At 39.2% G+C, this 12513-nt stretch overlaps 1 pseudogene; it reads right to left on the bottom strand.

Annotated features, from left to right (window-relative positions):
• Nucleotides 1-1879: 1879 nt before the first annotated feature.
• On the bottom strand, nucleotides 1880-5339 carry LOC139722837 (uncharacterized; annotated as a pseudogene).
• Nucleotides 5340-12513: the final 7174 nt, after the last annotated feature.

Genomic DNA, 12513 nt, shown 5'->3' with positions numbered 1-12513 from the left:
AATCTTCCTCTACCAGGAATAAATTAAAATTTGAAGCGATTTCATTTGCCCCTCTACGAGTCTGCCCTTTGTGAGGTATAAGATTCGTATCGGTATATATCTTCTTTAACACCTAATAAACCTAATAGGCCTAATTATTTGATTGTAATTATGAATGAAATTTACTTTGTCCAAGATGTTGTACAGGGCGACTGACACTCTTCTAGTAGCTCTTGATGCTATTGATTTGTGGATGCTATAGATAAAACTTTGTTGCATCCATGACAGAGCCACCCGCATAGAACCTGAGAGCAACAAATACTTGCGGACTTGGTGGTAGAGCGTGGTTTCTCCCTGTTTATGGTGTTGGAGGGTTGCTGATACGCAATCTATTATGGTCAAGCATCCGTGTCTGCTTAACCTGTACACCTTGAGCATTTGCTCGTCGGTGTACAGGTCCAGAGGAAGCCATCTGTCTTGAAATATTCTCTCTCTTCTGAGGGCTCGCCTATTGTGTGGGGCATGCAAAATGGCTGCCATGGTGGAATGACATAGATATAACTTGCACGGAGCTGTGATATGCGAATTACATCAACAAATATCAAATTTCAGGGAAGTGTGCACATATTTTTCGAAAACAGTGACTAATCATAAATGATTATTCCATTTGCTGTATGTTTGTACCAATATAATGATATGAATTTGTGGTTTAGCAGATTTAGGGAATTCAACCATACTAGTTGTTGGTGATATAGCTTGTATTATTATCTATTTAATTTTTTTTTAAGGCAACAAGTCCTTCTTACTTAAATACAAACATGTATTGAATGAACAGCAAAGCGACAGTTTTAAAAAGGTACCTACAGTTCTACATTTAGGCCTGCCGCTAATTCAGTAGAGTGACACAATCTCTAACAAGTTCATATCTCACTAAGATTCACAAACAGTTTTACCTTTACACCACGACGGGCCTATGTGCAAAAACAAATAGGTGGTGAAGTGACCAATGTATGTTGCATGATAGAGAATAAGGGCTTGCCATTTTTTCTTTATAAACACGATTTATTGACATGAATCGGGATAAAACTATGAAAATAAAGAATTACCCACTACACATCTTGTCAATCTTGTACGGAAATTACACATTGGAAAGTCGATGGGGGAATTTTCGTGATAAACCAAAGTAGTTCCTCCCTGAGGCTTTCTGAAATCCTGTCGATGATGTTCATGCATCCTTGTCGACTGGATCTGTATACCTTGAGCATTTGCCGGGCTATATGATTTCAAAGTAGCCCAGGGCTATTTTTAAACCAAGTAATTCATTGTGCATTTTCATTCATGCTTTTCATTTATTATCCAGAAGCATAGCACTAAAATACTAACTGTAAAAGTGAAGTGATGACGATGCTTCTTTGCTAATGTCTCTGATAACATCATGCCAAACTTTAGTAAGACTTAATTCTAACTGAAAAAAAAATATTCTAACTGAAAACACTTTGAAAGAAAGGAAATGATTCTTATATAGCTGATATAACACATGCATTTCTATTTCATAATTTACTACCCAATGAAACTATTAGCATTTGCATTGAAGGTAATGAGCAATGATATATATTGTAATATCTCAAGGGATGTATCAACTAGCAATCTTATTCAGTCCTGTCAGACTGCAAGTAGATTGCTCTGTATTTTTTCGGTTATTATTCTGCATCTACAAGTATCGTATTCTGTTTGAAAGGTTCATTGTACCTGTATTGTTTTGTTTCATTTTTCTTTTCAAGTACAACTTAAATTCTTCAGTCGGACTATAATTTCAAAACTTGCTTTACAAAACACCATTTATTTCCTTATGTTTGATTCATATGATAAGTTTTGGGACAAATAGAATCAGAAGAAAAAATCATCGACATACAACTGGCAGGTCTGGTTCAAAGCCAGTCTCGGCTTCCTGGCCTGCAAAGCCCTCCACAGCTTGAACACACTGTGCCTCTAGCATGGCCTCATACTTCACATTGACTTTAGGTGCAGGACCACCACCTGAAGTGGAACAAATTTTGAATGGAAAATGAAATTCAGTTGAGTTGCACATACCAATGGGTTTGACATCGATGCATAAAATGCTGCTATGAGGTAAAGCAGTGTATACTAGTATGTTCATTTATGTAGTGTTATGAAAGCATCTAGGCGATCCTTGATTGCATGTGGTTAGACATTGCACTACTAATAAATTTTAATTCTTATCTCCTTTCTCCTTTCAAATTTAGTAAGACTTAATTGAAAAATCTATCAAGTATATCTTCATCTTAAATGGGAAAGTAGTTCATAGTGCATGCTCATTTGCGCTGGGCTTATGATTGGAAGCAAAACACTAAAATACCAGCAGCATAAAATCGTAGATCTGTTGTCATGTAGAGAAATACAGGGAATGGGTTACTTCTCCCAGTATTCCTTGCCAGATCTTCACCCATCATGTCAATGAGGTAGATGGTGCTCTCTTTTGAGAAGCGATACCGAACTGTGAGTGCCTCATCATCATACAGCTACAGTGGATTCCACATGGTCCCTCTGTGGTCTGCCTAGCAGCTCTCTGTTCTCATGCACCTGCCTGATGTTTTGCATTTTGACTCTTTCACATTGAAGAAATAGAGAGGTAAAATATGATCACGTAAGGCGCGTTTACACCGGATCCGGCACGGCACCACGGCACGGCATCACGGCAACCCGAAAAATCGTTCCCCAGTAAATCCTATGAAGCCGTTTACACTGCAATGGTACCGTTCCATTTGTCAGATACGGCATTTTTGCTGGATTTGTGAATTGATCCGAGAGCCATTTTTGGAGCACGGCACCTGGCATTTATCACTTTTGGCCAATCAGAGTCCAGAGATATAACGTCACTCTACAAGACTTCTCGAGAGAGCTGCTAACAATCAAACGGTGATCGAGCGCTGATTGTCCATGGGAATTTACATGTTATTGAAGCCCCCCTTTTTTGCACATACATGTATATACTCTCCGTGTGTTTCTCTTTCTATCAAGAGCGTGCACCCATTGTCGTTTCGCCTTTTTTAGGAGAATGTATGAGAATGTAATAAAAATTGCCTCATCGACATCTTCTATGACGGCCGTCATTTTGTCTGGACTAGGGGTTGTCATGACAACATCGGGTGATGGATGTCTGCCGGACGGCGTCCGAGCACGGTATTTTTTACCGTGCTGTATGCAGTGGAAACAGGAAAATGGCGTGCCGCGCAGTGTGACATACTGGAATGCTGTGCAGTGCTGCCGTGCCGGATGCGGTGTAAACGCGCCTTCACTCTTCCTGTGTAATCTAAGTCTTGGTTTCCTTACTGCAAAAACGTAGACACCTTGTCAGCATCTTCCCTGACGCCTCTGTATGTTACTTTAGGTCACCTTGATATAGAAAAAGAGGAATTATTTACATGTCACATCTTCCTCCATGAATCAGTTTCACATGGCGAGATCTTACCTCATCCGTTTTGGCACATGTGTGGCTGCTGTCACCCTTGTCAACACTCCGAATGATGTGGCTATGCTGCAGCCATGCCGAGTTTCAGGGTTGTTGAGCAGATATCCCATGACATTCTAATAATTTGAAATAAAAGTATACTTAAACAAAGTTATCACACATCGAGAAAACCACCTGAAATTTGATCAAATGTGTAAATACTGATATTGCTTGTAAAATAATACACGCATGGGCATTCGAAAATCATTTTATGACCATGAAAGCTAGGGATGTTTTGCTGAATTACTGGATATTAGTTATCAGCTGATATCTGCCAATGTCGGCCATTTCAGTTATCAGTCAGATTTAGAATGATATAACAATAAAAAAATTAAATATAATTCTTAACAGTAAAAGTATTTTTATAATTTAGGGCTTGCGCAAAATCATCACTGATTTTTGTTTCCTTTATATCAGTAGCGATATCGGTTATTAGCCAATGTGAATGTGTTCATATCGGTATCCCTAATAAAAAGCACAATTTAAAACTAATTTTTGTCTATCAAATTTATGCATCAACAAAACTGTGGCAAGCAAAATGGACACAGTGTATCTTGTTTTTTTAGAAATAAATCTCTTGAATTCTCTTCCAATGCAGTTTTGTGTTTGTGAAGATGTCATTCTGTCATCCTTCCAAATCAGAATAAATACACAACAAATCTAAAACTTCTACCAACATTCTGACTCAAATTTGTAAAAATTCTTTCAATGCTAAGTTTATGAATTTAGAACATATTTGATTACATACCCTTGGCAATGTGCCACACATCAAACGTGTAGAACAGTCGGACACATCCCTCGCACATGTTTTGCAATTTGCCGATGTCGGTCCGTTATCAGTTTGGCAATTTCCATGCCATGGTTGCCAAGGTATGCTTGAAATCTCTTGAACCCTTCAAGTTCCATGTGGAAGCTGGACTTGACTTCATTGCTCTGATACAAAAGAAAACAAAAAGAATCATGTAGATATGCATAGGGAAATAATCTTAGTACAAATAAAAGAAATGGTAACAGTGATGCACGTGTACCATTGTTGAGAGTGTGCAAATCTATCAATATTGTGCAAAATCAGATGCATTATTGAATGTTAGTAAAGTATATTACAAAAGTATTTTTATCATCATGTTCTTTGGGGGGGTGGGGGGTTATTTAGTGTCCTGCATGAATGAAACATCCATCAAGACATGTTCCATCAATGATTAGCTGTAACAACAAATAGTTCTCACAAGGGTTCAAAAGTAAACAAATTCAATACCTGTACTAGCTCCACGTCAGCGATCTTGTTATTGGTCACTTCCAGCCCAGTGTAGACTCCAAATTTAGCCGAGTGCCCCGGGCAGTCAGCTCGTCCGTCTCCAGCAATGACTAATGGAGTTCCTCTTGCCGACAACTCATCAGCAACTTTCTGTTGCTCAACAGCCCACTTGCGCTCAATCACTGGCTGCAGTATATCCCTCTGTATCTTGTAGAACGCTTGTCCATTTTCAAGTTCTTCAGGAAGCCACCTTCAAGTTCTTCAGGATACGTTGCATCTTTGCCCAGCTCCCTCCAGCGAACAGAGTTGCAGCTGAAAGCAGTACATTCCCTGCTGCTTGGTTTCCTAGGTAGGATTGACTCTCCCATTTCTCAGTTTTGTTACATGTCCAACACTCTGATGAGATTATCAGCATGGTCCCCATCAACCTTTTGGTGATGCTGACATTTCCGGACCTGCAATGTAGGCACAACCGGAAAAGATCCAAGAGCTGCTTTTCAAATACCAGGTACTTAGTGTCATCTTGAGGTGGAACGTCTACTCCAGGCTTCATAGACACAGACACAGACAAAATTAAGTAAGACTTAATTGAAAAAAAATGATAATAAATTTGTCAACAATATCTTCAGCTAACAAAAGTAATTCCTAGTGCACTTTTCATGTGTGCTTATAAATTTGAAGCAAAACACTGAAATACTAAAGGTGTGAAAGCGAAGAGCTGTCATTACCTGCTGGAATACAGAGAGTGGATTACCTAATCTCTCAGTATTCCTTGCCAGATCTTCACCCAACATGTCAATGAGGTAGATGGTGCTCTCTTTGGAGAAGGGATACCGAACTCTGAGTGCCTCATCATCATACAGCTACAGTGGATTCCTCCTATCCACAAGGCCCCTCTTTGATCTGCCTAGCAGCTCTCTGTTCTCATACACCTGCCTGATGTTTTGCATTTTACTCTTTCACATGGAAAAAAAAAACAGAGAGGGGAAAACATGATATGATCATGACATGATGATGTCATGATGTCATATCATTCAGTATTCTCTAAACAAGGAAGCGTGAAATTTTAGAGAACTGTGTCACCAAGGGCTATCTTGCTGTCCTGATAAAAGCACACTTTGCTGGGTAGCACCTTCGTCTTCAGAGTCAGTCTCAGGAAATAGTGCAGAGAGGCTCAAGTGTGAACTTTGGAGCTTTCCTTCGACCTTTCTTCCTTTTCAGTTAGTTGATCTGGTCCCTCAAAGTCTAATTCTCTTTTCTTTGCCTCCGCCACGAAGTGTCGCCAGAGGCATTATTTTTTTTTTTTAGATTCCAGTTAGCCTTGGCGAGGGTACCATTCTTCTGTCGCAGATCTTTCGTGCGGTATTTTCTGCATCCCTGCTCCCAACTGAATTTTTCTCCTCTTCATCCTTTGTACCAGGCCAGTGAGGCATGATGTTGAAGACAGGATCCCCTCAGCTATTGCGACCGTTAAATCAAAGAATATACAAGAGTAGGAAATAATAATCTTTTATAGTCCTACACTCACTGTGATTTTTTTTTTTTTGACAAAATTTCTATTAGCAGGCATGATGCATTTGTCAGATAAAAGTGCTTTTGTTGGTGGGTGAAAGGTCACCAGTAGATTCTGTCTTGAAATTAGTTGATTGAATTTAGGAGATTTGTCAGTCTTTTCATCTCAGCTGAGAAAGTTTTGTTAAATGGAATTTGGTCAAATGATAATACTTTTGTCGGATAAGACAGATATTATTGGATAGAATATCTTACAAGACCTTTCATACCTCCCCCCACCCCCTGAATTGATGACCACCTTGGCTTCTGATGAAGGTGTAAGTTCGTCTATCACACCTAGTTCTCCAGGAAACCTGCCTTTCTATTGGAAGAAAAACCAAACAAACAAACTCATGCTGAGTTGTCTCCACTTCTCTTGTTCTCATCGCTGGATGTTAAAGTGCGAGCGAGGAAGCGCAGACAACCCACCTGCTTCAGACAGTACCTCCCAGAAATGGTCTCGCCGCCATCCTCGAAACAGAAGCATGACGGCATGTTGGAGTACAGATGCCATTTTATTTTACCCAGGGTAACCTCTGGGCAGCCTGGGTACGGACATTGCCGTCTCCGCACCTTAGCCCTAGGCTGGGCTGGGGTGAATTCTGCTCCTCGCTTATACAAGCGAGGATACCCCTTCTTCCCAGCCTTGGACTGATCTTTCCACTGCACCTTCTTAGGTGAATGGGAGGGCTCCCGCATTTTGGGAGGTTCCCTCGCCTTCCACTCACGAGGTGCACGCTGTGGGAGGGGGGATAAGGGACATGGAGGTGTGGGTGGTGGTATCTCCACTGCAATGGGAAGCTCCCCATTGTCTTAGGTGGTTGTCTCCCCAACAGAAGGTGCCTGCCCCTCTGCTCGGGAGTCCTCCTCCATTGGGAGTTCCCTCTCCTCAACGGAAACGTCCGATAGGTCCCCTAACCCATCAGCTGCATCATCACCCTCAGGAGGAGTAGGAACCTCCTCCTTAACCCTCACTTCGGGTTGCCCCTCGGTTTTACTATTTACAGTAACATTTCCTTCCTCATCATCTTTTCCATATTTGTCATATGATTCAGCATTCTCTAAACAAGCAAGCGTGACATTTTAGAGAACTGTTTCACCAAGGGCTATCTTGCTGTCCTGATAAAAGCACACTTTGCTGGGTAGCACCTTCATCTTCCGAGTCAGTCTCGGGAAATAGAGCAGAGAGGCTCAACTCTGAACTTCGGAGCTCTCCTTCGGCCTTACTTAGTTTCCTTTTCAGTTCCTCGATCTGTTCCCTCAGAGCCTCATTTTCTTTTCTTTTTTTTTTTGATTCCAGTTAGCCTTGTCGCGGGTGCCATTCTTCTGTCGCAAATCTTTCGTGCCTTGTTTCATAGTGTTCACTGCCTTATCAATCGAGTCGTATGATCTGCTGCATTTTCTGCATCCCTGCTCCCAACTGAATTGTCCTCCTCTTCATCCTTTGTACCAGGCCAGTGAGGCATGATGTTGAAGACATGATCTCCTCAGCTATTGTGACCTTTAAATCAAAGAATACACAATAGTAGGAAATAATAATCTTTTATTGTCCTACACTCACAGTGATATTGTGACATAATTTCTATTAGCAGGCCTGATGTATTTGTCAGATAAAAGTACATTTGTTGGTGGGTGAAAGGTCGCCAATAGATTCATTGAAATTAGTTGATTGAATTTAGGAGATTTGTCAGTGTTGTAATCTCAACTGAGAAAGTTTTGTGAAATGAAACTTTGTCAAATGATAAGATGTAGGATAAGACAGATATTATTGGATAGATCATCTGACAAGTCCTTTTATACCCCCCCCCCCTGACTTGATGACCACATTGGCTCCTGATGAATGTGGAAGTTCATCTATCACACCCAGTACTCCAGGAAATCTGCCTTTCTTTAAAAAAAAAAAGACTCCTGCTGAGTTGTTTCCACTTCTCTTGTTGTAGGGATTTTTACAGCTCTGCACACAGATGACTAAGTAAGATGTGTGCCTTTTCAGTATTCATTTGCTGGAGAGATTCTACACAAAAAAGGGGAATAGGATCAATCAATAGTAACATATAAGGACCAACTTCTCAGTTTTTCAAGGCCTATTGCTTTTTCTTTCTTTGATTATGATTCTTTGCAAATGTCTGGTCACAATACTTGATGCTTGTACTCCTCTAATAATAACATGCAAAAATTTAGTAAGTCTTAATTGAAAAATCTATCAAGTATATCTTCATCTTAAATGAGAAAGTACATGTACAGTGTCTTGTAGTTCATAGTACATGCTCATTTGCGCTGGGCTTATGATTGGAAGCAAAACACTAAAATACCAGCAGCATAAAATTGCAGAGCTGTTGTTACATAGAGAAATACAGGGAGTGGGTTACTTCTCCCAGTATTCCTTGCCAGATCTTCACCCAACATGTCAATGAGGTAGATGGTGCTCTCTTTTTATAGAGAAGCGATACCGAACTCTGAGTGCCTCATCGTCATCATACAGCTTCAGTGGATTCCACCGATCCACAAGGTCCTTCTTTGAGCTACCTAGCAGCTCTCTATTCCTCTGCATCCATTCAAAATTTGCGCTGTTTATAATTGGAAACAAAACACTAAATACTGACAGCATAAAATTGCAGAGCTGTCATTACCTGCAGAAATAGAGAGAGTTTATTTCCTAATCTCTTAGTATTCCTTGCCACATCTTCACCCAACATGTCAATGAGGTAGATGGTGCTCTCTTTAGAGAAGCAATACCGAACTCTGAGTGCCTCGTCATTATACAGCTTCAGTGGATTCCACCGATCCACAAGGTCCTTCTTTGAGCTACCTAGCAGCTCTCTGTTCCTCTGCACCTCCTCAGAATACTGCAATGCTGTGAAGGTGGATGGGGCGCCTCCTGCCCTGTATTAATGCAATGTCCGATCACAGTGAACTGCCCCAGGTCAAGCGCATAACCCACAAAGACCTTGTGGAACTCTGGATATCACCAGTACCGTGAATTAGCCCTGTTTTCTGTTTACTTTAATGGGGTCGATCAATCCCACAGATCTAACTGGTGTTCAGGGACATCCTGCTCTAACTTTACTTGTACCTGCTGAACTATAGGATTCTGATGTGTAGCCGTCTATACTTTATTGATTAAATTATGATGATATTCATCAAAATATTTGCTCTTTAAATCTAGGATGATTGTTTCCACTCTATTCTGACAATTATGGCAACTTGATCTGAACTATTTTCTATCAAGTGATCTTTGGGTTTTTTTTAAGTCTTGTCAATGGTCTATCTGGCTCCTGTGTCCGTTTATGAGTTATTATTCAATATCTTCACATATATTTCACATAACGTAAATAGGAGGCAAAAATTCCTGAACTCCACATGCATATGTGTTATCATGAAACTGTTTGCTTTCTCCTGAAACACAATATGATATTCAGGTATCTTTTTTTTTAAAATCACCGTTGGATGGTAGAGATACAATGCTCATTATGAATTGTTCCAATAAAGAGACATGATTAAACAATAATACTTCTGCTCAGTACAGTTTTTGCAGTACCATGAACAAGTCGTGTGATGTTTAAGCAAGATGTATTAGATTGAATACTTTGATGGAATACAATATATTGAAGTTCTTGCCCATTTGCAAAAATTAAAAAAAATAAAAATAAAGAAAACTTGATGAATGTTAAAATGACTTTCATTTTGTTGATATGATGGTGCACAACAATAGAAGAGTAAAATGTGCAATGGATATCATCGAAATTCTGTGTTTCTGTTTCCTTTTTTTCAAAACGTGTGTTGTATTTAGTGACATAATGTGATTATGAGTTGCAAAACCTACATGAGTGACTGTGAGTATGATAATGAGATAACCTGTTCTTTATAACGGGAGTGCACTTTAATTATATTTAAGGGAGCCTCAACTCAGTTTGTGTTGCTTCAAGTTGGATATGGACTTAAATGATGACAAGAAGATGGTCAGGTCTCTGTTTGCTTAATTTTCATACTCTTCAAAAGTGTTGTATTCACACTGGGAAGAAATTCTGAATAACTTTCTATTAACTTTGTACACATACTGTTAGTATATTCATATTATTTTCCCTTCCACCTGATTACATGGTTCAACTTTGAGGGAAGGATTTCTATAAAGAAGAATTGTATTTCAACCACAAGAATGAAAATGGGGGGGGGGGGGGGGGGGTGAGCAATTCATTCACAAAACAGTGAAAAGGGATGTCCACAACTTATCCAATATGTAACTTTTGTCTTTTCAACAGGCATAACTTTCCTATTCCATGCCATATTTGTTCAAGTTTCTACTCATACCTCTCTCTCTCTCTCTCTCTCTTCAAACAATCAAAGTATCATGACATACTCGTGTTCATGGTTTTCTGACATTTAGTGACATCAGAAAGAATGCGTGCATCAATCAGTTTTATATGCAGGTCATTGAAAAAATTAGATGAACAATGAAGTATCATACTTTAGAAACTGTTGATATATATTCCTTTGAAAAGGAAGCCATTTCTTTGAATCCACACACACACAAACACATTTTCATTCAATATTCTTTATTCACCCACATTATTATTATTATTATTATCATTATCATCATTATTTATTCAGCCAATTTGAAATGACAGTAGCATTAACATAACATAACATACATTCACATGGAAATCACCCAATTACTTTCAAACTTGAAAAATAAAGCATTCCATCGACTTGTTTCTGATATCGTATTGTTTTGAGTAATGTTACATACAAATATGTTATTATTCATTAGAAACAAAAATTACAACTGGATATTTGACATTTGCCATTCCAGTCAGTAAAAAAAAAATAGTGATTGATATTATTACACATGTGTACAGCAAAATAGGATATCATCATATTGTATATTGACCAAAGACCCCACTCCCCCCCCCCCCAACAGCTCTCAACAGCTGCCCCTCCTAACCCTATAATCTATGATTTATTCCAGTCCCCTTCACCCTCTCTTCCCCCTTGCACCTGTTGATATCCCCCCTCCAGTTATCTATACACAAACACCTGACACGTACATGCAGACCCATGCACACACTACACACAAAAAGCCCCCATAAAAACACACATACATATATACACCCATATGCGCACACATGCACACACACACGTGCTAAATGCAAAAAAGAAAGAACACACATACACAAAACATGCACATACCCACACACATTCAAAGAATATCATTCTCTTGATATCTGTAAAAAGTTTTACTACATTAACTGTAGATATGCTGGGATTTAAATGATATTCCTTGGAGTGAGAGGACGGAGGTATGTGAGGTTTGGTCATACATCACATTTTGATTTATCATGCAAGTATGCAAGTCTAGCAGATATCAGATATATATTTATACATGTATCAGATATATATATTATTCCACAGATATCCGATACATGTATCACTGTTTCAAGAAAGCTTATAGAACATAAAACTTGCCATTCTTTTTTCTCTTCTTTTGGTTGTAATAAAACTTTAACTTCTCCTTGTCTTGATGATATCACCCTGTTATTAAAGACAAAATAAACATGTAGTGGATGGAGTTTCCTCTGAGAGCATTTTAACACAGTGTAAATACAATTACAGGTCTAAATAATGTCGCTCTTTTCTCGCATGCATATTAATGCGCGGTTTTCAGCCATAAGCCTGATACGTCGCCACAAGTGTTGGACTATAATAGTTAAAGATATGAAAATTACACGTCACAATCCCTGTATTTGCTGGTTGACTCAGTGAATAATTTTGATGCCCCCCACATTCAGTATGAAACTGGACAGTAAATCGGCGATGGTCGTCATTTTCATCCTTCACACAAATACATGTAGGCCTACATTGTATTTCCATCTGTCTTTTGATAAAAATAGTGAGCAAAGTGAAGTTCGCTCTCTGCTTGGCAGAGAGGATATCCAGATGTCTTATAACCTTTCCCTCTTGTGAAGGCAACTTTAAGCTCTAGACATCGCTTTAAGGATTATCCATCCATGGGAGTTGCTAGTTCGGTATACATGAAGCATATTAGGATGTGAATCCAAGTTTTTGAGGGAACAGAGTCATCAGCTGTATGCAATCTAACAGTTTGGGTCACGTAATCCATATTACACTCCCTCTATACAAGTCACTATAATCGTTATAATAGAATAAGGAAAGAATATCACTTCCATACTAAAAACAAGTA

This window comes from Diadema antillarum, unplaced genomic scaffold (assembly GCF_040938485.1).
Source record: "Diadema antillarum isolate AM-2024a unplaced genomic scaffold, OU_Dant_1.0 scf00000172, whole genome shotgun sequence".
Classification (NCBI taxonomy): domain Eukaryota; kingdom Metazoa; phylum Echinodermata; class Echinoidea; order Diadematoida; family Diadematidae; genus Diadema; species Diadema antillarum.
Note: the sequence above shows the minus strand (reverse complement) of the source record. Positions and strands in the feature narration are given on the sequence as shown.